Raw genomic sequence first — 25,508 nt, 5'->3', positions numbered from 1 at the left:
TGATCGAGGGTGTGGAACTTCTGAGCAATCTGGGAAGCATTTCCTTTGGCTGCATCATGCTGTTCGGCCTCATTTACACCCTTAATTTGAGCTATCCTCCTGAGCTCAAATACACATTTGAGTTCTTCCAAAAAGTACTTATGAACTTGGATGGCAACAAACTATCCCCAAAGGTGCAAGGACTGAAGATAAAGCTGCTTCAGTGAGCACAACAGACTCAGGTGGCTTTTTACTGGAGGAAACTTTTCTTACAACCTTTTCATGTTTTGCAAAGTTTGGGGAGGATTGTACTACTGTTCAGTTTGTAATCTACCAGGTGTGCCATTGTGTTCAATGTCAGGAGCACATTTTGTTTTAAGCGCAGCCTTAGTCGCACTTTATCTTTTTTATTTTGATCTTTGAACTCAATAGATGGCTGTCAAGGATTTGTTGCTTCTTGAAAGATGTTTAATGTATTTCATGAACACTGTTAAAAGAATAATAGAAACATGATACTGTCATTCTACTTGTAGTGTGCCCAGACATTATTGTAGTGCTGACGGGTATGCAGGAGGCATTCACACTATGAGTGACATTTTGAGTTGCTGTGAAAAAAGATTCTCACAAATTATAACAGCCTTTGAGTTCAATGTTTGACTTCGACTTTCAGGGTGATCTTGAATCCAGCCCTCAATGGTTTTGGTTTTCATTGACCGTTTATGTCGTTTTGTTCTTATGTTATTATTAAGTACATCGGTGAAGTTTTTACACTTTAATAAGTTCATTAAGAGCCTATGTGTACCTAAGTGCACTGAATTTGTTTGTATATTTCATTTGCCTTAAAGAAACGTGTTTGTGCTGAATTGTGTACATTTACATTGTAAATGTCTTGAAAACGAATGAAGTGGAAAGCCTTGTGCATTGTTTATGAATAGGAAGTTTCACAACTCTGAAAAGTTTGTTGAGTACAAAGTTTAGATTTAAAGGCTGGAAAAACTTCTCAATAAGGGTACACATTTTATACATACCTAGTTTTTAATAACTAGGGATGGTTAGATAATTCTGAACTCGTATTCATGTAGGATGTATTATGAACCCCTGTTCCTCATCAAGTAATGATGGAATCACTGACTTAACTTCATCTCCTTAACTCACTGTTACTTCATACATTTGTTGGTTGATATCACAGTAGCTGGACATGAGTTTATTTGTTAAATAATTATGGTCCACATACAAACTTATGACCAGTTAATGTGGTCCATACTGACTGACAAACTATAACTGATAATATATGAAAGACATGCTGGTTTAATAAGGTCATAGTGGCTCCATCATTACTTAATGTTGAGCAACAGGAGTAAAAACATCCTTCAATTCGTACATAAAATAATCGTATGAATTAATTAAAAAATATTTGAGTATATAATTTGTACCCTTTTGAAGTATTACCAAACACATTTGAATTTGGAAACATAAGTGTGCACATTTGAAAAGTTAATGCAAGTGTTTTTTATTGCACGAGTCATGATAATTTAACGCATGAATAAAAGTAGAGTATACCTTTAAATCCTGTTGCTTAAATGGTGATACGTTCATTCATGCTTTAAATTATCATGACCCATGCATTACTTAAGCAATAATTGATCGAGTTTATACCCTTAGTGTAATGTGTTGACCTTCATTCTGCTTTTACTGGTGGTTCTTGGCAACTGAATGCCTTATTTGGTCTTTTTGTAAAGCTGAAGCTACATTACATTTAAAAATGGATGTTTTGAAGTCTCCTGTTGCCATGTTTGATAGGAAATGGCAATAAAGTTTCAATAACCATGGATTACATCATTAGATTTGTTTTACTTGAATAATTACGTAAGGTTTATGTATAGGATCAATTCAAGTTAAAATGTATAAATTAAATAAACACATACGTTTTATGTTAAAGATCAACTAAGGTTTATATCAATTAATTAATAAGGTTTATGTTAAAGATCAACTAAGGTTTATATCCGTTAATTAAATTAATTAATAAGGTTTATGTTAAAGATCAACTAAGGTTTATATCAATTAATTAAATTAATTAATAAGGTTTATGTTAAAGATCAACTAAGGTTTATATCCGTTAATTAAATTAGTTAATACGGTTTATGTTAAAGTTTTCATTAATTTAACTCAATTAAATCTGACTAAGTCACTTAATTCATTCAAGCTGCAGCAATGTGATATTAAACTTTAGACTTTAATGCAATATTTTACCTTGAATTTATGTAATAAAAATACATGGAAAATTTACATGTGATTAAATCACTTAAAGTCTATGTTTTTGGGTTAATTATTTTTATGAGTGTGGGAAGGAACAATGAGCGTCACGGCCACTTTCGGACCAAAACCACTTCACCAACAACCGGGCTTGCCACAATAAACAACTGGGCTCTGCCGCGCCACAGCGATCCACCACGAGTGGAAACGAAAGGAGAGCGAGAGCCAGGTATGACCCCACCTGTATTTAATGGTGCGCATGGCACCGTCCCGTCATTAACCTGCCAGTTAACCTGGCACAGTGCCATACAGCGGCAGGGAGGGAGAGAACCCCTCCCTACACATGTCTCTTCTCTCAGGTGTCTTCCCATAGGCCCTGAAGACAGCAGTCATCAAGCCACTATTAAAAAAGAACAAGTCAATAATGAACAATTACAGGCCTATATCAAATCTTCCTTTTTTAAGTAAAATAATCAGTTAAATAACTTCTTTCCACAAAACCACTGAGACAGCTCTGGATAAAGTGTTTGATGACATCCGTTTAAATACAGGCAGTGGCAGAACCTCAGTCTTAGTTTTACTTGATCTCAGTACTGCGTTCGACACAGTTGACCACAATCATCATCAACCTTTATTTAAGTTCTCGGAGAGATCATTGATGGCGACCCTCATTTACATTGATGCAGAGAAAACAAACATAAATGATAAACAACGAGAAATGAGATAAAGCTACTACAGAAAGTAAAATCAATAAAATATATACACGAATACAATATATTACTCGACCAACTGGAAAACTTGGAAGGAGTTTCTGGCACAGCACTGAACTGGTTTGAATCCTACTTAAAGGACAGGGACTTCTTCGTGTCTATAGGTAACTTCAAATCTGAGCAAACAAAATTTACTTGTGGAGTTCCCCACACTCTAAGAAATTGCTGTAAATTTACAAGGAAATTTCAACAGTATGATCCTGTTATGTTTAAATGCAGGACATTACTGTATTATAATGGTTATATTTTACTGTATTATTGCTTGAAGGAAACAAAACGGTAATTTACCGTAGTTTTTGTAATGCATTTTGGGAAAAAGAAGTTGAGACCACATGGTTGAAAGGACAGTGGAGTTGGCTTTGTCAGATTGTCATCCATCTTCATCTTGACAATTAAGATCTTTGGATGTAATTATTCTTGTGATTCTCTGGGTAACCAGTGACTTCCAGGAAAGTCTGGATGGCAACCGAGGAAGTTTGGTGACTCTGGAAAGACAGATGACCTCCAGGAAAGACTGGCGTGGGTGCATGAGGCCAGCAACCTTATGCAAGAGGGCACCAACTAAGCCACTGAAAATTACAATGAGCAATACCCCCAGAGTCTCCTGAGAGGGGAGGAGGATGAGAGACTCAACAGGACAGACACAAAGGTAACAGCCAGGAACGACTTATTGACACAGAGATGGCTCACCCAAACAACATTAACTGGGGATGTATTGGAAATAAAGTGTCACTGCAGAAAGACCTGTAAGAACACAAACGGGCTGAAAATACACCAAGCCAGTACCAAGTGTGGAAAAGAGAGGCCACAGGTGCAGTGCACGGTGTAATACCTGGTGAGACGCAGGAGAGCTCCCGTCAGGAAGCACCCCACAGCGCCGGAGATCTCTCAGTACGTCTGTCACCTCAACTCCACAGGAGGGGCCCACCCAATATCATCAATCAATCAATCAATTTTTATTTGTATAGCGTCAACTCATGACAAGTGTTATCTTGAGACACTTTACAAAAAGCAGGTAAAATACCTTACTCTTTGTCTGTTACCATTACAAAAGAGCAGGTAAAAAGACATTACTCATTGCTATATTACAAAGATCCGGTCTATCCATCATGAGCACTTTAGCAAAGCAGCAAAAGTTACAGTGGTAAGAAAAAACTGCCTTATTAAAAGGCATAAAATCTTCGACCGGATCCCCGGCTCATGACGAAGCAGCCTTCACAGGCCTAGACTGCGCCGGGCTTGGAAAGGGATGGGGGAGAGATGGGATCAGATGCAGCAAGAGGGATAGGGAGCAAGGAGGTGGGGGGAGGCAAGCCATCCATCAACAATCCGGTGGGGAGGGGGATGTTCTGGCAGGCCGTCAACCAACGATCTCGAGGAGCCTAAGAGAGCTCAAGAGCTCCCCGGAAAGTAGGTGGTTAGTGACTGAGATTTACAGATAGATACATGCAGTAATATGATGTACTGTATATGCACAGAGAGAGAGAGAGAGAGGAGCTCAAGGTACCAGTTCCCCCAGTAGTCTAAGCCTATGGCAGCATAACTAAGAGCTGGTCTACACCAGCACCAGCTGATTATCAAAAAGGAAAGTTTTAAGTCTATTCTTAAAAATACAGACTGTGTCTGCCTCCCGGACCCCGGCTGGAAGACGATTCCAGAGGAGAAGAGCCCGATAACTGAAAGCTTTACCTCCCATAGTACACTTAGAGACTGTAGGTACCACTAGCAGGCCTGCATTCTGGGATGGTGATGTTCTCGAGGGGCAGTACGGCACTAGTAGCTCCTTAAGATAAAATGGTGCCTGGCCATTTAGAGCTTTGTAAGTGAGAAGAAGGATCTTGAATTCTATTCTAGACTGTATAGGGAGCCAGTGCAGAGAAGCCAGGACAGGAGTAATGTGGTCCCATTTCCTGGTTCTGGTCAGTACACGAGCTGCAGCATTCTGGACCCGTTGCAGACTCTTTAGAGACCCACCATAGCACCCCGACAAAAGAGAATTACAATAATCCAATCTGGAGGTAACAAATGCAGGAACTAGTTTTTCTGCATCATTTTGCAGCAGGATATTCCTGATCTTGGATATATTACGAAGGTGAAAATAGGCTGTTCTTGAAATTTGCCTGATGTGAGAGCTAAATGACATATCTTGATCAAATAGAACTCCTAGATTCCTAACAGTGGTGCTAGATGCCAGGCTGATGTCATTAAGGACAGTCAAATCACTAGAAAAAGTATCTCTGAGGTTTTTAGGGCCTAGCACAATAACTTCAGTCTTGTCTGAGTTAAGTAGCAAAAAATTTCACGTTTCTAGCTTACATAACTGACTGGTGCCATCGGGCTTCATTGATACATAAAGCTGAGTATCATCTGCATAACAATGAAACTGTATGGAGTGTTTCCTCATAATATTTCCCAGAGGAAGCATATATAATGTAAAGAGAATTGGTCCAAGCACTGAACCTTGTGGCACTCCATGGCTAACTTTGGTGTGCATAGAGGACTTATCATTAACATGTACAAACTGAGATCGGTCTGATAAGTAGGATTCAAACCAACTTAAAGCAGTCCCTGTAATTCCAAGTCAATCTAGTCTGTATAATAGTATCTGATGGTCAATAGTGTCAAAAGCAGCACTAAGACCTAACAAGACGAGCACAGAGAGAAGTCCCCTGTCTGAAGCTAGAAGTAGATCGTTTGTAACTTTAACTAGTGCAGTCTCAGTGCTATGGTGGACTCTAAATCCTGACTGAAACTCCTCAAATAAACTGTTGTCATGGAGAAAGTCACATAGCTGATTAGCTACCACTTTCTCCAGGATCTTTGAGATAAAATGAAGGTTGGATATAGGCCTATAGTTAGCTAGAGTTCTTGAATCTAGAGTAGGTTTTTTGAGTAGAGGTTTGATTACCGCTACTTTAAATGACTGTGGTACATAGCCTGCCAGTAAAGACATATTGATCATATCTAATATATAGTTGCTAACTAAGGGAAAGACTTCCTTAAACAGCTTGGTTGGGATTGGGTCTAAAAGACAGGTTGACGGTTTCGACGCAGAAATAATTGAATTTAGCTCTGAAAGGTCGATTGGAGAAAAACAGTCTAGACTAATATCTTGTCCTGGAACTGTCTCTGCCGTATCAGACATATCTGCACCAGGTAAGGGCAGGAGGTTACCAATTTTGTCTCTGATGTCTAGAATTTTGTTGTTGAAAAAACTAAGGAAATCATTACTGCTGAGGGCTAAACGAATACAAGGCTCAATGGAGCTATGACTCTCTGTCAGCCTAGCTACAGTGCTGAAAAGGTATCTAGGATTGTTTTTGTTTTCCTCGATTAGAGAGGAGTAGTAGGCAGCTCGAGTGTGACGTAGAGCCTTCATATATTTTCTATGACTATCCTGCCAGAATAAACGAGATTCTACCGTTTTGGTCGAGTGCCATATTCTTTCAAAATTTCGCGACGATTGTTTTAGAGTACGGGTTTCTGAGTTGAACCATGGAGTCTCTGCCGTTTGATAACCTTCTGTTTTAGGGGAGCAATAGAATCAAGAGTAACTCTCAGCGAATCCACTGCACTATCAACAAACGGATCTAGCTGAGAGGGACTAAAACTATCATAAGAGTTTCCAACTGGGTTGAAACACGGTACTGAATCAAAAGCAGCTGAAATAGCTTCCTGAAATCTAGCTACAGCACTATCAGATAAACGTCTGGAGAGCACATTTTTATTAAGCAGAGATAATTCTGGTAGGACAAAGTCTAAAGTAATAAGGAAATGGTCTGATAGAAGAGGATTTTCTAGGAAAACTGTAAGGTTTTGGATTTCAATGCCATAAGCTAAAACAAGATCCAGGGTGTGGTTAAAACGATGAGTATATATATATATATATATATATATATATATATATATATATATACTCATCGTTTTAACCACACATATATATATATATATATATACCTATATATATATATATATATATAGGTATATATATATATATATATATATATATGTATAACTGCTACTCCACCACCTCGTCCGGTGTCTCGAGGTATATGAGTATTAAAATAACTGGGGGGAGTGGATTCATTTAAACTAACATATTCATCTCGACACAGCCAGGTTTCAGTCAAACAAAGTAAATCAATATGCTGATCTGATATCAGATCATTCACTAAAAGAGATTTGGATGCTAAGGACCTAATGTTCAAAAGTCCGCAGTGAATTTTCTGATTTTCTTGCAAAATCTTATTCGTAGTTTTGATTCTAATGAGATTTTGACGATTTATGCCTTTTTTGTCTACGTTTGGATGACTTATACAAACGGGTCTGGGCCGGGGGACAGACACAGTACCTATAGTATAACTACAGTTCGATTCAGAATTACAGCTATAGTGACTGGGAGACAGATCTAAGGGAGGCGCAGAGAAGCGTGTAAGACTGCAGCTCTGCCTCCTGGTCTGAACTCTGTGTTGTTGTCAAGGTTTTGGACTAATAACCTCTGCTATGTTTCTAGATAATAGAGCTGCACCGTCCAAAGCGGGATGGATGCCGTCTCTAGCTAGCAGACCAGGTTTTCCCCAAAAAAACTGCCAGTTATCTATGCAGCCCACATCGTTTGCTGGACATCACCTCGACAGCCAGCGGTTGAGTGATGACATGCGGCTATACATGTCATCACTGGTCTGATTTGGGAGGGGTCCAGAGAACACTACGGAGTCTGACATCGTCTTAGCAAAAGTACACACCGACTCCACATTAACCTTAGTGACTTCCGACTGGTGTAGTCGGGAGTCACTAGTGCCGACATGAATTACGATTGTATCAAATCTACCTTTAGTCTTTGTCAGCAACTTTAAATGAGATGCAATGTCGCCCGCTCTGGCCCCGGGTATACACCTAACTATGCCCGCTGACTTCGCTAGCTTCACGTTTCGGACTATGGAGTCACCAATAATCAGAGTTTTATTCTCAGTGGGTGTGTCGCTGAGTGGGGAAAAGTTGTTTGAAACGTGAAGTGGTTGGTGGGGAACCGTGTGCTTCGATTTTCGACTATGCTTCCCTCGAACAGTAACCCAGCCACTGTCTCCCGGCTGCTCGGGAGCTACTGTGGGGGAAGCCAAGCTATGTCGGCCCGCACCGACTACAGGTGGCTGGCTAACTACTGCTGCATACAATGACTCTGACTCAATGGTGCGGAGCCGTCTCTCTAACTCAGACACCCTCGCCTCCAAAGCTAAAAATAAACTACATTTCTTACATGTATCATTATCACTAAAGGAGGACGAGGAGTAACTTAACATCTGACACGTAGAGCAGGAGAGAGCAGGAGAGGGAGAGACAGAAAAAGAAGCCATTGTAAATAAAGCTAACTGCTAAGTTAGGCTAAGAGTAGGTAGCTAAAATAAACAAAACTGTTATGCAGGTTTGTCGCTAGAGAGAAAGAGTGCTTTTCGATTACTTCTGTTTGTCTGAACGTACAGTGTGTTGGAAACAACAGTCGTAAGAAACTAGGCAAAATTAACAATTCAGCTTTCAGCTCTAACGATCAGCACTGAGCAACACAGTACAGCGTAGAAAATAACAGGAAATGATGCAATACGCTCACCCGTAGCAATACGCTCACCCTGGCACGTAGCAGCTCCCCTGGTTTAAACCTCCCAGGTCAATACCACCCCAGAGAGCCAAGCCCACCTGCGAGAGAACAAATCAAATGGCCCAAGATGAACGATACTAAAGAATGGCACCAACTAGACGAAGACCTCGATAAAATCCTATAAGTCCCGCTAGTAGGAACAGCTGAGCGGAAAGCCAATACCCTCACAACAATCACATACAATCTGGCAAGAGAGCAGTTTGGAACAGAAGACAAGAAGGTTAACACTAAGTCTGCAAAACAGCCAAGCAGAAGGGAGAGACAAATCCATTGCTTGAGGGAAGAAATCAAGGCTCTCAACAAGCGATATAAAAGAGCCCCCATCGCTGAAAGGGAAGGCATCAAGAACTTGACAAATCAACTATGGGAACGTCTCTGCAGTCTCCGGAGAGCAGAAAGAACCCGGAAACAGAGAAAGGTGAGGGAGAACAGAAGAGCCCAGTACACTAAAGACCCTTTCAGGTTCACCAGAACACTGCTGGGCGAATCAAAATCTAGAAGTCTGACCAGCCCCAGAGAAGACATAGCGGCGTTCCTGAGGGAGACCCACAATGACACCTTCAGAAATTAAGCCCTGGATGCCAACCCAAATGTCGGTAGAGCTGAAACACCTGGAAAAGAGCTCAACATCAGCGAACCATCCTGGAACAAAGTCCAAGAGGTGGTGAAGAGGGCCAGAACTGGATCTGCCCCCGGCCCAAGCAGTATATCCTACAAAGTATACAAAAAGTGCCAGATGCTCCTTCGGAGGCTGTGGAAGCTCTTTAGGAGAATCTGGAAAAAGGGTACTATTCCATCATGCTGGAAGAAGGCCGAAGGATGTTTTGTCCCAAAGGAAGAGAACTCCTCAAACATCAACCAGTTCAGAACAAACTCACTCCTCAGTATTGGCTAAAAGGATGACCTCATATATGACTGAGAACGGATATGTTGACACCTCTATCCAGAAAGGTGGGATTCCAGGCTTCTCTGGATGTCTGGAACACACCGGAGTCCTCAGTCAGATAATCCGGGAGGCCAAAGCAAACAAAGGCGACTTGACAGTGGTCTGGCTAGATTTGGCCAACGCATATGGATCAATCCCTCATGCCCTCATTCATGCAGCATTGGACCACTACCACATCCCTCTGCATATCAAGGGAATTATCACCAGTTATTTCGGAGGCATCCAGCTACGGTTCAAAACAGCCAAGTTTACAACACAGTGGCAAAACTTGGAAAAAGGAATCATAACTGGGTGCACAATCTCCCCCATCCTCTTCATCATGGGAATGAACCTCATTATTACAGCTGCGGGAAAAGAAGCCAGAGGACCAAGAATGGAATCTGGCATCCGACAACCCCCAATAAAAGGGTTCATGGACGACCTCACTGTGACAACCACAACCCATGTGGAGGCAAGGTGGGTGCTGACAGCTCTTGACCATATGGCAACGTGGGCCAGGATGAAGTTTAAGCCTAAGAAATCTAGGAGTATGGTGATAAAAAAAGGTAAAGTAACAAACCGGTTCAAGCTGCAGATACAGGGTGAGGCCATTCCTTGGCTTCTCTGCACTGGCTCCCTATACAGTCTAGAATAGAATAGAATAGAATTCAAGATCCTTCTTCTCACTTACAAAGCTCTAAATGGCCAGGCACCATCTTATCTTAAGGAGCTACTAGTGCCGTACTGTCCCTCGAGAACATTACGGTCCCAGAATGCAGGCCTGCTAGTGGTATCTACAGTCTCTAAGTGTACTATGGGGGGTAAAGCCTTCAGTTATCGGGCTCCTCTCCTCTGGAACCGCCTTCCAGCCGGGGTCCGGGAGGCAGACACAGTCTGTATTTTTAAGAATAGACTTAAAACTTTCCTTTTTGATAAATCTTATAGTTAGGGCTGGTGCTGGTGTAGACCAGCTCTTAGTTATGCTGCTATAGGCTTAGACTACCAGGGGAACTGGCACCCTGAGCTCCTCTCTCTCTCTCTCTCTCCCTCTCTCTCTCTGTGCATATACAGTACATCATATTACTGCATGTATCTATCTATAAATCTATAAGTCACTAACCACCTACTTTCCTGGGAGCTCTTGAGCTCTCCTAGGCTCCTCAAGATCGTCGGTTGACGGCCTGCCAGAACAAGCATGCTGAAGCTACGCAACATCATTGGGATTCCATGCATAGGAAGACAGGGTCTCGGAACCTCCCATTTCAACCAATGGGGGAAGGCAGATGCCAAGGAGAAGAGAGCCATGATTCAGGAGGAAGTACGGAACCTGGAGGAGGAGGGGCGACGATCAAGGGCTATGGAGCTAGCGTCCCAGGGAGCCTGGACCAAATGGGACCTCCCTAAAAGAAAGATCTCATGGGCGGATCTATGGAGGCTAGAACCTTTCCGCATCTCTTTCCTGCTGCGATCGGTGTATGACACACTCCCGACTCCGACAAACTTGCACAGATGGGGCATGAGAGAGGACCCACTGTGCAAGCTCTGTGGGAAGAAGGGCTCCATGGCGCACATCTTGTCAGGGTGTACAACAGCACTCACCCAGGGAAGATACAGATGGCGCCACGACAAGGTGCTCATGACACTCGCTAACACCCTGGAGCAGGAGGGACGCAAGAAACGGCAAACACATGGGAAACCAACATCATCAATTAAGTTTGTGAGGGAGGGAGAAAAGCCATCAACCACAGCAAGATCATCAAGAAACAACATACTACAAAAAGCCCAGTGATGGGACATGAAGGTAGACCTGGGAGGAAGGCTGCAGTTCCCCCAGGTCGTCCAGACAATTCTGAGGCCGGATGTGGTTCTGTGGTCTGAGGAGGGGAAAAAGATCATCCTGATCGAACTTACAGTCCCATGGGAGGAAAATTGTGACCAAGCCTTTGAAAGAAAGAATGCCAAATACCAGGACCTGTTGCATAACTGCAGGGGGAAAGGGTGGCAGGCATGGCTGTTTCCAGTCGAGGTTGGCTGTAGAGGATTCCCTGCCCAGTCTGTGTGGACAATGCTCACAGCCATTGGAGTGACAGGAAAGGAGAGGAAGGTAGCAGCTCGCAGGATGGGGGAGGCAGCAGAAAGAGCCTCTTGCTGGTTATGGAGCAGGAGAGAGGAGCCAAGCTGGAAGCCAGGAGGAGGAGATGGGCAGTGATTTGGCCACCACTGTCGACCCGCCAACTGGAGGATGTTACGGTTCAGGGTCGAAACATCCAATGAAGGTTTGACACCGTCTGACGACATCAACTCCTCCTGGCCAAGGTTACATTCACCTGAGGTGAATGAAGGGGAAGCATCTTTGGATGTAATTGTTCTTGTGCCTGGTGAGTGCCTTTGTGCTTTGCTAGTTAGAATAGGCAAAAATCATCACTTACTAAGTTAGAAGTCATTTGTAAGATTAACTTAGCTAGATTTGGAAATTACACAGAAACACTGCAGGCAGACACACACGCAGTGAGGGAATTCTTCGCCAGCTAACATTAGCTTGAAATACAGATCTTAACAGTTGCTAAATGGGAACAAAACAAAACAGTTTCTTGTAATGTGGGCTAGAATGAACTTCACTTACTTGCCTGGTGGTACTAGAATGGTAGGTTAGCTAACATAAACAGTCACTTTTTCTTTGTTTCAGCTTCAACTGACACTGACTATTGATTAAATATTGAATTAGAAATGATGATTAGCTGGGCCTACTAGGCAATATGGCCATAGTATAAATAGTATAATATACAGTATTTGAAAATGTATAAAAGGAAACTTTAGTGAGACTGTCAGAATGGCCCTGACGCATGTTTTTTGTTTTTTACTATTTTAACACATAAAGCTGCTGCCATACATCCTGAATTCATGTTCTTAGTAATTCCAGGACTTAATTTTATTCAGAATAGTTCTACTTCATACTTTTACTTTACTTCTTTGTATATGGAGAATATTCAGAAAGGATTGTCCCTATGATAATGTTCACTGTTCAGCTGGAGCTGCTTTTGTTCTAATGTTGTTTTTTCCCTTTACAGAATCCTTGTGGCAGTTTCAGTATGGAAGGAGAAATCAGAGGGAGGTGCAGGTCCAGGGACCCAATTTTCCTCAGAGGACAGGTTGTTTTTTTCACTTCTCTGTTTAAAATGTCTCTACCAAACTCTTTTTTTGCAATTTTTATTTTGTAAACATTGTAAATGGACTTTGCTAAATGTCTTAATGTAAATATTTGTTTAAGATTTTTTTTTGTCACAGTTTCAATAAATACAGTTGTGGTTTGAGAAGACAGTTTGAAGTTTCATTATTTGTCTTAACATTTTATGTTGCATTTTAACATGGTGTTTTATAACATGACATGCAAGGATTAAATTATCAAATCACTAGGTTTAGAAAATAAAAACATTGTGTCCATTTTGATAAGAAAGAAATTAATCTATAGCTAGGTGTAGTATTTACAATTCACAGTAAAAATCTGCAAATATACCTCTTGTGAAGAATTGTAAATAAACAGTATTAAACAGTTAATCCTTTCAACAGTATTTTCCTGTTAAGATTTAAAATAACAGCTTTTTGCTGTATTTACAAACACGGTAGAAAACTGTCAATTTCAGCAACAGCAATATACCATTCATTTTACAGTGACTTCCTGGCAACCCTACTGCCAGTTGTTTATCGTTTTTTTTAACAGGAGTGCAAGGTTCCATCCTGGGGCCTTTTCTGTTTAACCTCTACATGCTCCCACTAGCTCAGATTATAAAAAACAATAAAATAAGTTATCATAACTACACAGACGACACACAAATATATATTACAATGTCGCCAGGCAACCATGGTCCCATAAAAGTATAGAGATGAGCGGATGTGCAAAAATGTTCTCCCGCTAAACAAAGACAAAACTGAGGTTGTTGTTTTTGGAGCAAAGGAGGAGCGACTAAGAGTCAGCAATCAGCTTCAGTCAGTAAGACTCAAAACCACAGACCAGGCAAGAAATCTGGGCGTAGTGATGGACTCAGACCTCAATTTTAAAAGCCACATTAAGACAATTACAAAATCAGCCTACTATCACCTGAAGAACATATCAAGAATTAGAGGACTTGTGTCCCAGCAGGACCTGGAAAAAACTTGTCCATGCTTTTATCTTCAGTTGTCTTGATTACTGTAACAGTGTCTTTACAGGTCTGCCTAAAAAATCAGTTAGACAACTGCAGCTGATCCAGAACACTGCTGCTAGAGTCCTCGCCAAGACCAAGAAAATGGATCACATCAGTCCAGTTCTGAGGTCTTTACACTGGCTCCCAGTCTGTCAGAGAATAGACTTTAAAATCCTGCTGCTGGTTTATAAAGTGCTTAAAGGTTTAGGGCCAAAATACATTAGTGACCTCCTGATTAATTACGAACCATCCAGACCGCTCAGGTCATCTGGGACAGGTCTACTCTCTGTGCCCAGAGTCAGAACCAAACATGGAGGAGCAGCGTTCAGTTTCTATGCTCCTTATATCTGGAATAAACTCCCAGAAAACTGCAGGTCTGCTGAAACTCTTAGTTCTTTTAAATCGAGGCTGAAGACACACCTGTTTACAGCTGCCTTTCATTAAACAGCTTTAATAAGATTTTAAACTCTAACTCTGCACTGTAACTTTTAACTCTTTTTATATTTTTACTTTATTTATTTAAATTAATTTCATTTGAATTATTTCTATTTGAACATATTTTCGGATTTAATAATTTCAGTGATTTTTAAATTGTCTATTTTAATGTTTATTTTCTTTCCTCCGTCATGATACTTTTGTCTTGTGTGAAGCACTTTGAATTGCCTTGTTGTTGAAATGTGCAACATAAATAAACTTGCCTTGCCTTGCCTTTGGTAGATTTGAGTCTGGGAAGGGAGTAGTTTGTAGAAGTGTTGTCCAATGGCCTGTATAGGTCCAGTATCGGTCTTTGCGCTACTTTTCTTCTGTCTTCAGGTTCAGGTTATTAGGGTACTTTTCACTGTTGGTGTGTATGGATTCGGTTTCGGGGGAAAATGGCTGTGTAATACGGGAAGGTGGGAAAGAGGGAAATAGGCCTAGAGAGAGGAGTACAGTGAAGAGAGGGAGGCAGGATTCACCAGTAGATAAAACAGGAAGTAAGATCATGAAACAGCAGACAGCATGGAGGTCACATGAATGTTCAAAATTAAGGATCAAGTAGCAGGGGGGTTTAAAGCTGTAAATCCAATGAAGGTGGCTGAATCTCTTAAATCAATTGGACGGAGTGGACGCACGTACACTTGCAAGTGGGGAGATTCTGGAGGTGTGTAAAAATAGTGAGCAGGTAGGGAAAGCCAAGAAAATAGGAAAAAGAGAAAGAGTGGAGGTAACAGACTTAGAGCACAATGGTGTGGTGAAAGGGGTCATATATGGAGTTTGTGCTGATGTGTCAGAGAGGGAAATGAAGGAAAGTCTCAAGGGAGGAGAAATAACAGATGTCAAGCGCTTTAAAGCTCATGAGGGTGGAAATTCTAATGCACCTGTATTGATCACTTTCTCTGGAAAAGTACTTCCAGTTTATCTTTCAATGTGAAGATTTATCAGAGACCACCACTGCGCTGCCTTAAATGTCAGAGATCTGGGCACATAGCGATGACTTGTAGGGGAAGTCGTAGGTGTGCATAGTGTGGGGGAGATCATGATGTAACAGTCTGTGAGGTGACTCTCTCAAAGTGTTGCAATTGTGGAAACAAGCATTCAGCATCTTCTTGAGAATGCAATCAGTTTGTGAAAACCAAAACAAATCCAAGAGGTCAGAGACCAGCATACGATTTCTTATGCAGAGGCTCTGAAGAGAGTGGAGGTACCTAACAATATGTCCATGATAGGTGGAGATGGAGCAACACAGGGTAGGTCCTCTGTGTCTCAGGCCAAATGTCCTGGTGCAGAAAATGAAAATGTGATTATGTTCCGAAAGGAGGCTCTGTTGGCATTTATTGCAGATGTGGTATATGGCACCAGAGATAAGAAGTCAAGATCTGACATAATCAAGGTTGTGTCAGAAGCTGCAAATAGATTTTTAGATATAAGAGACTTTGCCCCCCAAACATTACATACATTCATGAGATCGAGTCAGCCTACAAGCAGTCCAGTGAGGGAGCAAACAGATGAAATGGAGAAAGGAGAGGATTTGGATGATGGTGAACTATACGATGATGTGGAAAATGTTTTGTGTTATTATGATGCTTTCTATCTTACATTGGAATGATAGAAGCCTGATTGCCAATGGACAGGAATTAAACAAATGTATCAGGGACTTTGGGAATGAACCAGATATTATGTGTGGCTGAAACCTTGTTTAGACTCTGGTTACATTATTCTATATTCTATATTTTGTATATTCAAATATTTATTTTTTAAATTTTACATTATATTCTATTTTACTGTATATTTGTGTATTAGTAATTTGAGTGTTATTGCATGGCCTTGCGGAACAGTCTTCTACATTTCACTGCACATCTGTATGAGCATGTGACAAATAAAAATCTTGAATCTTGAATCTTATACCAGGATAAGTTTGTCTGCGTAAAGATAGACCTGACAGGTTGGGTGGAGGATAACATTTATTAAATCAGAGAATCAGTACAAAATGGTAAATATTGATGTTCCTCTTGAGTATTTGGTCATTGAAGTTTGGAGCTCTAAAGGGAGGATATCAATAATGAACTTTTATAATCCATGCAAGCCACTAGTTCTATCTGAGTTTGAAGAAGTTATAAGTCAAGTAAACCCCCCTGTTATCTGGGTAGGTGATTTTAATGCTCATACCCCACTGTGGCCTGGTGAGGGATAGGAATGGTTCAATCATTGAAGAAATGCTAGATAACTGGAATCTAGTAGTCATGAATGATGGAAGGCCAACTCGACCAACTGCTTTTGGAAGATCACTTTTAGTAGAAAGGGTTAAAAGGCCAAATAGCTGTGTAAACAGCTGATCAGCTGAATTGCTCTCGCTGTCAAAGCGAGTGTGTGAGTTTCTGTAAGCGACGCTGATGCGCTCAGGTAACAGTTTGAATCCGTCTCCAACGAACATTATTTAGCACCGCTGATGCGCCAATTGATCAAGTAATGGCCTAATCTAAACCACTTTCTTTCGCGAGATTCCGAATTAAAGTGAGTTTAGCCGTGCTGGACAGAGATAACTACGAGCTTCTAGTATCTTCTCTAACCCACGGAGCCCCATTATTAGTGAACGAATTAGCTACTCGTAAACTTTTAAACGCAACTTGTTGCGGGGGATTTTCTCATTCTGCTATAAAGAGCAGAATCGCTGCTGTCGAAACAGCTGTTTATTTATACCTCCTCCTCTGTCGAAGGAGAGAGACGATAGCATCAACAAAGCTAAAAGTACGAGGACACTTCAGGTGTTCTTCTTCGGGTAGCATTAGAGGCTACTTTGAGTACATTTACAGTCTATATTTGAGACTTATCGCCCCCTAGTGGCACCTGTGTGTGGTAACCTGACCACACCCCCTGTGAGACCAGCTGGTAGCTTGTACTTAAGCACCATTTGCTGGCTGTTTTAGGCAATTGCTTTGACACTAGGTTTGGAACTTAGTTGTTGTCTAGACTAGAGTGAATACATTTGGACACTGTCTCCAATCTTGTGATTGTTTTGGTCAACTGAGTTTTAAAATATATTAAATCGTCTGTTCCCTGAAAAAATACTGACACAGCTTTCTCATCACCTAGAGATTTAAAATTAGAATTAAAGAATTCACTAAGTAAATTGACCAGTCTGCCTTCTAGAATAGGAATTGATTTATTTTATGGATTGAACTTTAATTTACATTAAACCTCATTCGCCTTATCACACCCTTTATTGAACATAAAGGATTTTTAGGTCTCAATTTCGATCCTGTATTACATTTAACAGTGTAATACTGACTTGAAAATTACCATTATTGTTATTTTTCATAGCTTTTATTTGAATAACAATCCAAATTATCTGCTGTTTGTTTACAATTAATTCCAGATTTAATTCAAACATTACAGCAACCGAAACGTGATTCACATTGGTAACACTCAATTGTGATCTTAACGCAAATTTATTTTTCTATCACAGATTTAATTTGAATTTCTACAGAGATTCAAATCCAACTTCGATTTTAATTCAAGTTTTAGTTCACTCCAAAATTCTTTCAATAAACTTGATTTCAACATTTAGTCTGCTACAATTTAGGTGATAACTTATTCATTCAGCTAAATTATTTTCACAAAATTTTATCCTGCTCTCAAGAGCTTCTGCTAGTTTTAACTAGTACTTCCGGCCTGTGTACCTTCTGTTCATTCTATTTCCAATTCTGAAACGCAAATCAAACAACAAATTTAGGGCCATTTTTTCTATTTCTATTTCTGAAACAAAAATCGGAAAACTATTTAATGACCCTTTTTTTAAAAAAACTATTGCATTTTCTGACTCAAATTTTAGTTTTCGGGGAAAGGCCTTAAATTTCTGTTTTTCCATTTTAAATTTTAAATTTTTACGCTTTTCAGTCTGTGGCCCGGAAATAAATAAATAATCGCGCGGATTGGTCCGCTTGTCAGGAAGGGTCAGGAAGGTCGCGGTGCTAGTCCAGCTTAATTTCAACTTGGTGTCGGTACGGTAACAATTCCTCGTGCGCAATGGACTCAACCAGTTATATCCTTCTTAAAGGAAACAAAAGGCTAACGCTTAAGGAGGACGACATGATTGGAGATAAAATCGCCAGAATATTCCAGGTAGGTAACACTTTTTTCGTTTGCTTGGAGAACATGCTAAGATCAAAGGATGCTATGTATAGCACACGAATAGCCGACTGATTAAGGCTCCTCAATGTTTTCTTTCAAAGGTATATGCTCCTAGCCTGTACATAACTGATGATGACAATGTGGCGATATTCCCGGGATCGGCTGGACATTTCAGCTGCTTGGACCTTAGACCTCGTGGAGGTTCATGGGGATGATATTGCTCTACCAGTGGCCGAGCAGACTCCTCCATTATCAGGCCAGAACCGTTTCCAGTTCCACCGTATAGCACAGCCCACTGCTGCTCTTGGGTCACCTGCTCAGGCCATTGCTCCCACTCCCCCGCGAGCAAGCATGAGTAACACCTTCCAAAGGTACCCCCAGTTCCATCAGCTCAGAGCCCCTACCATTGACTAGCAAGCTACATATTAAAAAGGGGGTTCGTTTGGTCCAAGGCTAGCTACATAAGAATAAATCAACATAATTGTATTTGTTTTTGTGATCCTTTGTAACCAAGATAATTTTAAAACTTGAATCAGTTGTAATTGGATCAATTGTAATGTAGGCTATGTGTTTGAGATGGAATTAATTGATTTGACTTGATGTAAACCACTCCCACAACAATCTTTCTAGGTCTGTTTTCATTGCTGAGCTCAGCCAGGGGAAACTGAAGCCTGCCCGTATGGTTGTACTCAGACTGTTTGAGTTTGAAGCCAAAACCACAGGTATCCTTGCAAAAATACATGATGCCCTGCAGAGTGATGACCCTCTCATCCTGACTGATGCCCAGGGAAATGAGATTGTGGACTCCGAAGGGACAAGAGGTACTAATTGAAAAAATGGATAATTGCATAATAATAAATGAAAATGCTTTGTTTGATAAACTATATGCTCCATCTACTTAAATACTATGCTCTCTTTGTCTCTTAATTATTTTGACCCACAAAGTATTCTGTTTAGCTGTAAATGTGTTTACATTATATCTGTTACATGATTTGTCTTCCTCTCTTGCTAGGATCCAAGTATTGGAAGCAAAATGCAAAAAAGTTTCTTGTTGTCCCAGAGCAGATCTTCCATGAGTTCCAGCAAGGAACAAAGGGAAAGAAACTGAGGTAAACATTTTAGTTACTGCCTATCAATATTTGTCTTTATATTGTTTTAAATAATGTCTCTCTCAGAAAAAAAGTTATCTTAACAGAACTGGTGAATATTGTATAATACATTTGTTTTTTGTTTTTGTTTTTAACCCTCCTTGTAGTAATAAAGATATGGATTCCACAGGTCTTCAGGGGGTCCATGATAAAATAGAAGAAGTGATCTTGGCTGCTCAAGGACTGAGTGAAGTCACCACAGTCATAAAGGACCTGTCAACACATGCCAGCAGCACCAGGGGCACCATGCTGGTTCTGACCAACACCACGATAACACACATGAAGGATGCCTTTGGTTGTATTGTATGCAAAGGTCTGTAACATAATTTGTTGTTTGAGCTATATTAAAATCTACCTTTTAAGCAGGATCTAATTGAATGTTCAAGTGAATCAATCATTAATTTTTGCTTTTCCATGTTATAGTGAAACTGTCCCTTGCCAAGGTTTTAAACATATGTAATATGTAGATTAAAGGAACAGTTCACCCAAAAATGAAAATTCTGTCATCATCTACTCACCCTCATGCCAGTTAAAACACAAGTAGCAAGTGGGTCTCCATTGACTTTATATGCACTGTGTTGAAGTCAATGGAGACCCACTTGCTCTCCAGTAGTGCTCCAACCTCCTTGTGTGTTATATGGACAAACTGCACCTGTGTTTTAACTGGCATGAGGGTGAGTAGATGATGACAGAATGTTCATTTTTGGGTGAACTGTTCCTTTAAGTAAAGACAAGATAATATATTGAACTCTAATATTGCATATGTATTGTCCTTTTTATTTCTATCATCAAACAGGGCTAATGGAAGAGCCTGTGATTGCCGTATGCTGCAAAAGCTTTGTTGGCTGCAAAAACTGCATTGACCAGTGGATGCTGACATCCGACCAGTGCCTCAAATGCAGGGCAGATGAGTTCTCTGTCAATGTACACAGGCTGACCAGTCTTGACAATGTTCACTCCATATTGGCTGGTGTAATTAAGATGGATTAACCCTTTAAGTGTGATTGTATCACATTCTATACTTTAAGCTTGATTACCTCTGTCACATCTAGCTAATTGCCTTGTTCTAAAGTCAGTTGGAATTTTGCACTTGTTCAACAGCTGTAGAGGATACAGAATAGTTTTATTTTTATACAGTTTTTGTATTTCATGTCGCACTTAAGACAAATATTGTGTAATGTTTAACATTGCTATTGTTGCAATTTTAGCAAGTGTTTGATTTTATTTGTTAAAGGAAAGTAACAAAATATACAGTATATCCAGAACCAACTTTTCTTTATTTGACATATTCATGCATATTGCTGCGTAATGTTTATCAGATACAGCAATGCATCTTGAAAAGGTACAAAGTTATAGTTTACCACATTATCTGATAAAACTGAAATATCAGGGTACTCTACAGCAAAAAGTTGTTCTGCTGATATTTTGTCTTCCTCAGTTGAGCAGGAGACTCTAGTCAGTGAAGAGCCAACATCCTGCTGGTACATGTCTGCTGCTTGGGAGGCATGTGGCAACAACTCCTCTCCCAGTTTTTTTGGACATCCTCCTGCTGCCAAACAATTGGGTGTTCCTTTGCCTGTGAAGCAAAGCATGGGTCACAAAATGTCATTATTGTTAAAATTCACTGTCAACTTTAAAATAAAAAGTTCACAAAAAAGGACTGGATTGTGTGATACATGTTTTTTTTATTTAACTCACCTGGGATTCTGTGTGCATTCCATGCATGTACAGCTCTTGTTATGCCAATCTCACAGCTCAGCAGTAAGGTTAGATGTACAGTATCTAGTCACGTTGTCATCCATGTTGAGGACTTCCTGATCCTGCAGCTGTATGAGGGCCTCCTTCACTGGGTAATTTACCCGGTTATTTATCTCTACCCACATTCGCTCTACCGTATGATTCTGTAGACAGAATCTACAATTCTTGTTTTTAACTAAAAGGTAGATAATATAAAACCAATACTCAATTAAAAGAATCCCCACTAAATGTAGTCTGCAAAATCAACATGGTGAGAGGAAACAGGATTATATCAGATATAAAAAGTTTACAGACAGTATGAAGAGGTTTGATTAGGACCATTGATGCGTATGGGTACCTACAAGCACCCCCACTCAAGGGTGCATCTGGTTAAAGTGATATTTCGGTTTGCACAAAGTTGGGTCCTATCGGGTGATATGCTATAGATATTCAACTCACCACAGTGTTTTTTCGCCAGATCTCCTCGTAGCGCCCCACACACACACACACACACACACACACACACACACACACACACACACACACACACACACACACACACACACACACACACACACACACACACACACACACACACACACACACACACACACACACACACACACACACACACACACACACACACACACACACACACACACACACACACACACACACACACACACACACACACACACACACACACACACACACACACACACACACATTTTGTACATTAAGGAGTGCGTTACCTCACCTTTGTTGACTGAGTTTGGCAATATGGTTGCCTTTGCAAGTTGTGTCTGTGGTTAGACAGCATCTCCTGCATGAAGAGGGACAAGTAAAATTCCCGGCCATGGTCCACCCTGACCTGGTCCCACATCCCATATTCAAGAACTGCTGATCTGCAAAATAGTGAAACATGACTCAATCAAATGTTGAGTGTGCAATGTAGGATAGACCAACAATATTGCAATCTACTAGTGCACCGTTTTTGTGAGTTATTGAAAAGAAGGGTGGCTATATTGGTCACAGATATATATTTTTTTACTGTCAGAAATGTTTATTTGGAAATTTTGAGTTGTTTGTTTATTATTCTCACTTTAACAGAAGAATGTAAACAGGTGAGATGGGAACATTTTTGTTTTTAATTCAGTTGCATAATAGTTCTACACACTTATAGTTGCCTAATAATTGTGCACACAGATTCTAAGAAAGCCAAAACCTTACTTTTACTTTCAGGTTTGAGGTTTATTAACATTTTGGATTGACCGAAAGCACTGTATTTTTCAGGATTCATTTTATTATTTAACAACTACAGTGCTTTTGGTCAATCCAAAATGTACCCCCTGTTGTACCTCAGAGTACCCCTTGGGGTACACGGACCCCCATTTGAGAAACAATGGGTCAGTATGCCTATCACAAATAAAAAAGACAACAAAAAAAAAAGTTAGAATCCATATAACGTATAATAGTTTGTTATATGGATTCGACTGTTTTTCTAAAAAGTCACAAACAATTTTAAAAAATGTCAAAAAGAAATTGAAAAAAGTCACAAAGAAAGTCACAAAAAAACTTGTGAGAAAAGTGAAGTTGTGAGAAAAGTTAGTCTTTATATTACATACAAAGTAAAAAAATAAAGGTACGTCTGTATAAAGACTAACTTTTCCATGGACTTTTTCACAAAAAATTACGCCCTGGATTCTGAAATCAGAGAAAGGGGGTACTGAAGCCAAAAAAAAGTTAAGAAGTACTGGACTAACCTGTAAACTTCTTCATATATTGTGAGGTTATTCTTGACAGGCATGGTTGCATGGGCAACGACCTTACTGCTGTACCCATCTATTGCGAGAACATGTGTCACTCCGAACATGACCAATTTTTCATTCTGGTCGATGTGGATTTTGTGTCCCATGTATGCAGCACTGTAGGGGACGGGGTTAAGGTTACGTGCACCCTTTGGGGGAAAAGTAAGTAAAAGTTAGCTAGTAAAATACATTATACAATATACCACAACATTAAAGGCTTGCAAAAGATACTTACACGTTTGCGCATTTCGTGATAGGGACAATGAGTCAAAATCTTCCCCACCCGGCGTTCACCAGCAACCACTCCCATTGCAGACAGGTACCCGGTCATCATCTTTCGACCATATGTTGACCCTGTCTGATGAATCAACATAAGTAAGCTGTGACATGTAGGCCTAGTCTTCATGGATTTATATTTCATAAAATATACGTAGTCTAGAAATAAATCAACAGAGGTGGGTAGAGGAGCCAAAAATTGTACTCAAGTAAGAGTATTGTTACTTCAGCATAATATGACTCAAGTAGAAGTAAAAAGTAGTCATCCAAATAATACTTGGGGAAAAAACTACTCAAGTACTAAGCAACTGTTGAGTAACATCTGATTCATCTGTGAAGACATGCATTTAATCAGACAAAAATACAAAATACTAATCTTCAGGTAAATTTGAGTACTTCCAATCAATAAAATAATAGAATAAATAAAAATGAAAAATAAATTAAATATTTACAAAATAACAAATTACAGCACAAGAAACATATATTTCCAAATGTGATATGATGTGAAATACAGTCAGGTGGTAGAGCCTATGGCGGAAGTCCCTCTGTCTGACAAAATAAAACATTAAATTGATGCGTAGGGGGGATAATAATAATAATGCGTAGAATAGTGAATGGGTAAAGAAAAAAGTAACTAGCTCAGTGTAGCCTAATGGAGTGTAGTAAGAATACATTCTTCTTCACAAATCTACTCAAGTAAAAGTAAAAAGTATGGAGATGATGTAAAACTATCTTAGAAGTACAATTTACCCAAAAACTTAATCAGGTAAATGTAACGTAGTAAATGTAACTTGTTACTACCCACCTCTGTAAATCAAAGAAATCAAAATAACTTAGGCCTACCTGATTTATTGCCCTGCTGATAGCAACCTCTAATTGTGTGTCGGATACATGTCCCCTCCTGGAAATGTTGTGATGTGCACAAAATCTCCTGACACTCATTTCAGAACATCCTTGCTGCACACCTAATTGTAATAAATTCGTGGAGATGTCCGCGTGCGAGAGATTTTGAGCAATCATTTCTCTAATTAAATTTCCATAGGGCTCGAGTGACACCATCTCGTCCAATCTTCAGACTCCTGCCAACCGAATCTGCTACTGTTGTGCTAAAGACGTGCTAATCGCGGGGGAAAAAAAGCTAAAATACTGCTTCCGGTTCTCCTTATAATACCGGTAATAATACAGATATCCCCGCATTTTTGCATTTTGGATTAACATAGATTGGATTCTTCGTGTTTATCTGGGAATATACAAATCCATAATGGGAAAACAACACAAAATCCAATTTTATGGCTATATTTTAATGGAAAACGGCTCTTGTTTGTTGGTTTTAAAATCTGCTACATATATTGAAAAAAATAAAAATGCCTGTTTTTTTGTTTTCCGATTTGCGTTTCAGCATTGGAAATAGAATGAACGGAAGGTACACGGACCACTTCCCTTCTCAGATTAGAATTTGAGCTCAATCTCATTAACCAAATCAACTCATTAGTTTTATTATCAATTTTAATTTTAAATTTTAAATTTTAAATTTTAAATTTTAAATTTTAATCTTAAATCTTAAATCTTAACTTTGATTTCGATTTTAATCTTAAATTTTAATTTTGGTTTCGAAATTTTAATCTTGATTTTAATTTTGATTCATTTTATAATTTTTTTTTACGATTTAATTTTTTTTTTTCTTCTTTTGTTTTTTTTTTATCAGTTAACAGAGGCCAGAGATGGAGACCTCTGCCCACTCAGCGCAGGTTGGCATAGCTGACCCAGTAGAACAGTTGAAATCTGTTTTGGTGGACATGATGCTGAGTCTTATTGTAACGGTTTTAACCCAAACTCTGAAAGACAAAGATTTAACTGATGTAGCCGTTATCAGCAGACACGTTTACAACTCTCTTCCTGCAGGACTCAGAACGGTGGATTAACATTACTTTCCCCAAGGAACAAAGGAACTGATCAATGATTTAAGTCTCCCCCTCAGACAGGATATTATGAACTTTTACAACACCTGGAATAAACAATCGAGCGGGAACAGAACACTCTGCTATCTACGAATTGACCCCAAAGACATGAACTGTGACCGAAACCAGTCTCTGCAAAGTCGTAAAAATTGACCATCTGTTGAAGTACTGCTGAAGAACTGAATTAAACCACAGCGTTTAATTCTGCATCA

General features: G+C 39.8%; 1 long non-coding RNA gene and 1 pseudogene across 1 annotated transcript in view; one reads left to right on the top strand and one right to left on the bottom strand.

Moving 5' to 3' along the window:
* Positions 1 to 25,508, top strand: part of LOC132984526 (uncharacterized) — an 80,045-nt gene that overhangs the window by 22,169 nt on the left and 32,368 nt on the right. The gene's annotated exons all lie outside the window — the stretch shown is intronic.
* LOC132985356 (uncharacterized) lies at positions 20,622 to 24,775 on the bottom strand (annotated as a pseudogene).

Source organism: Labrus mixtus, chromosome 12, assembly GCF_963584025.1.
Source record: "Labrus mixtus chromosome 12, fLabMix1.1, whole genome shotgun sequence".
NCBI lineage: Eukaryota > Metazoa > Chordata > Actinopteri > Labriformes > Labridae > Labrus > Labrus mixtus.
This window is presented reverse-complemented; position numbering and strand designations above follow the sequence as displayed.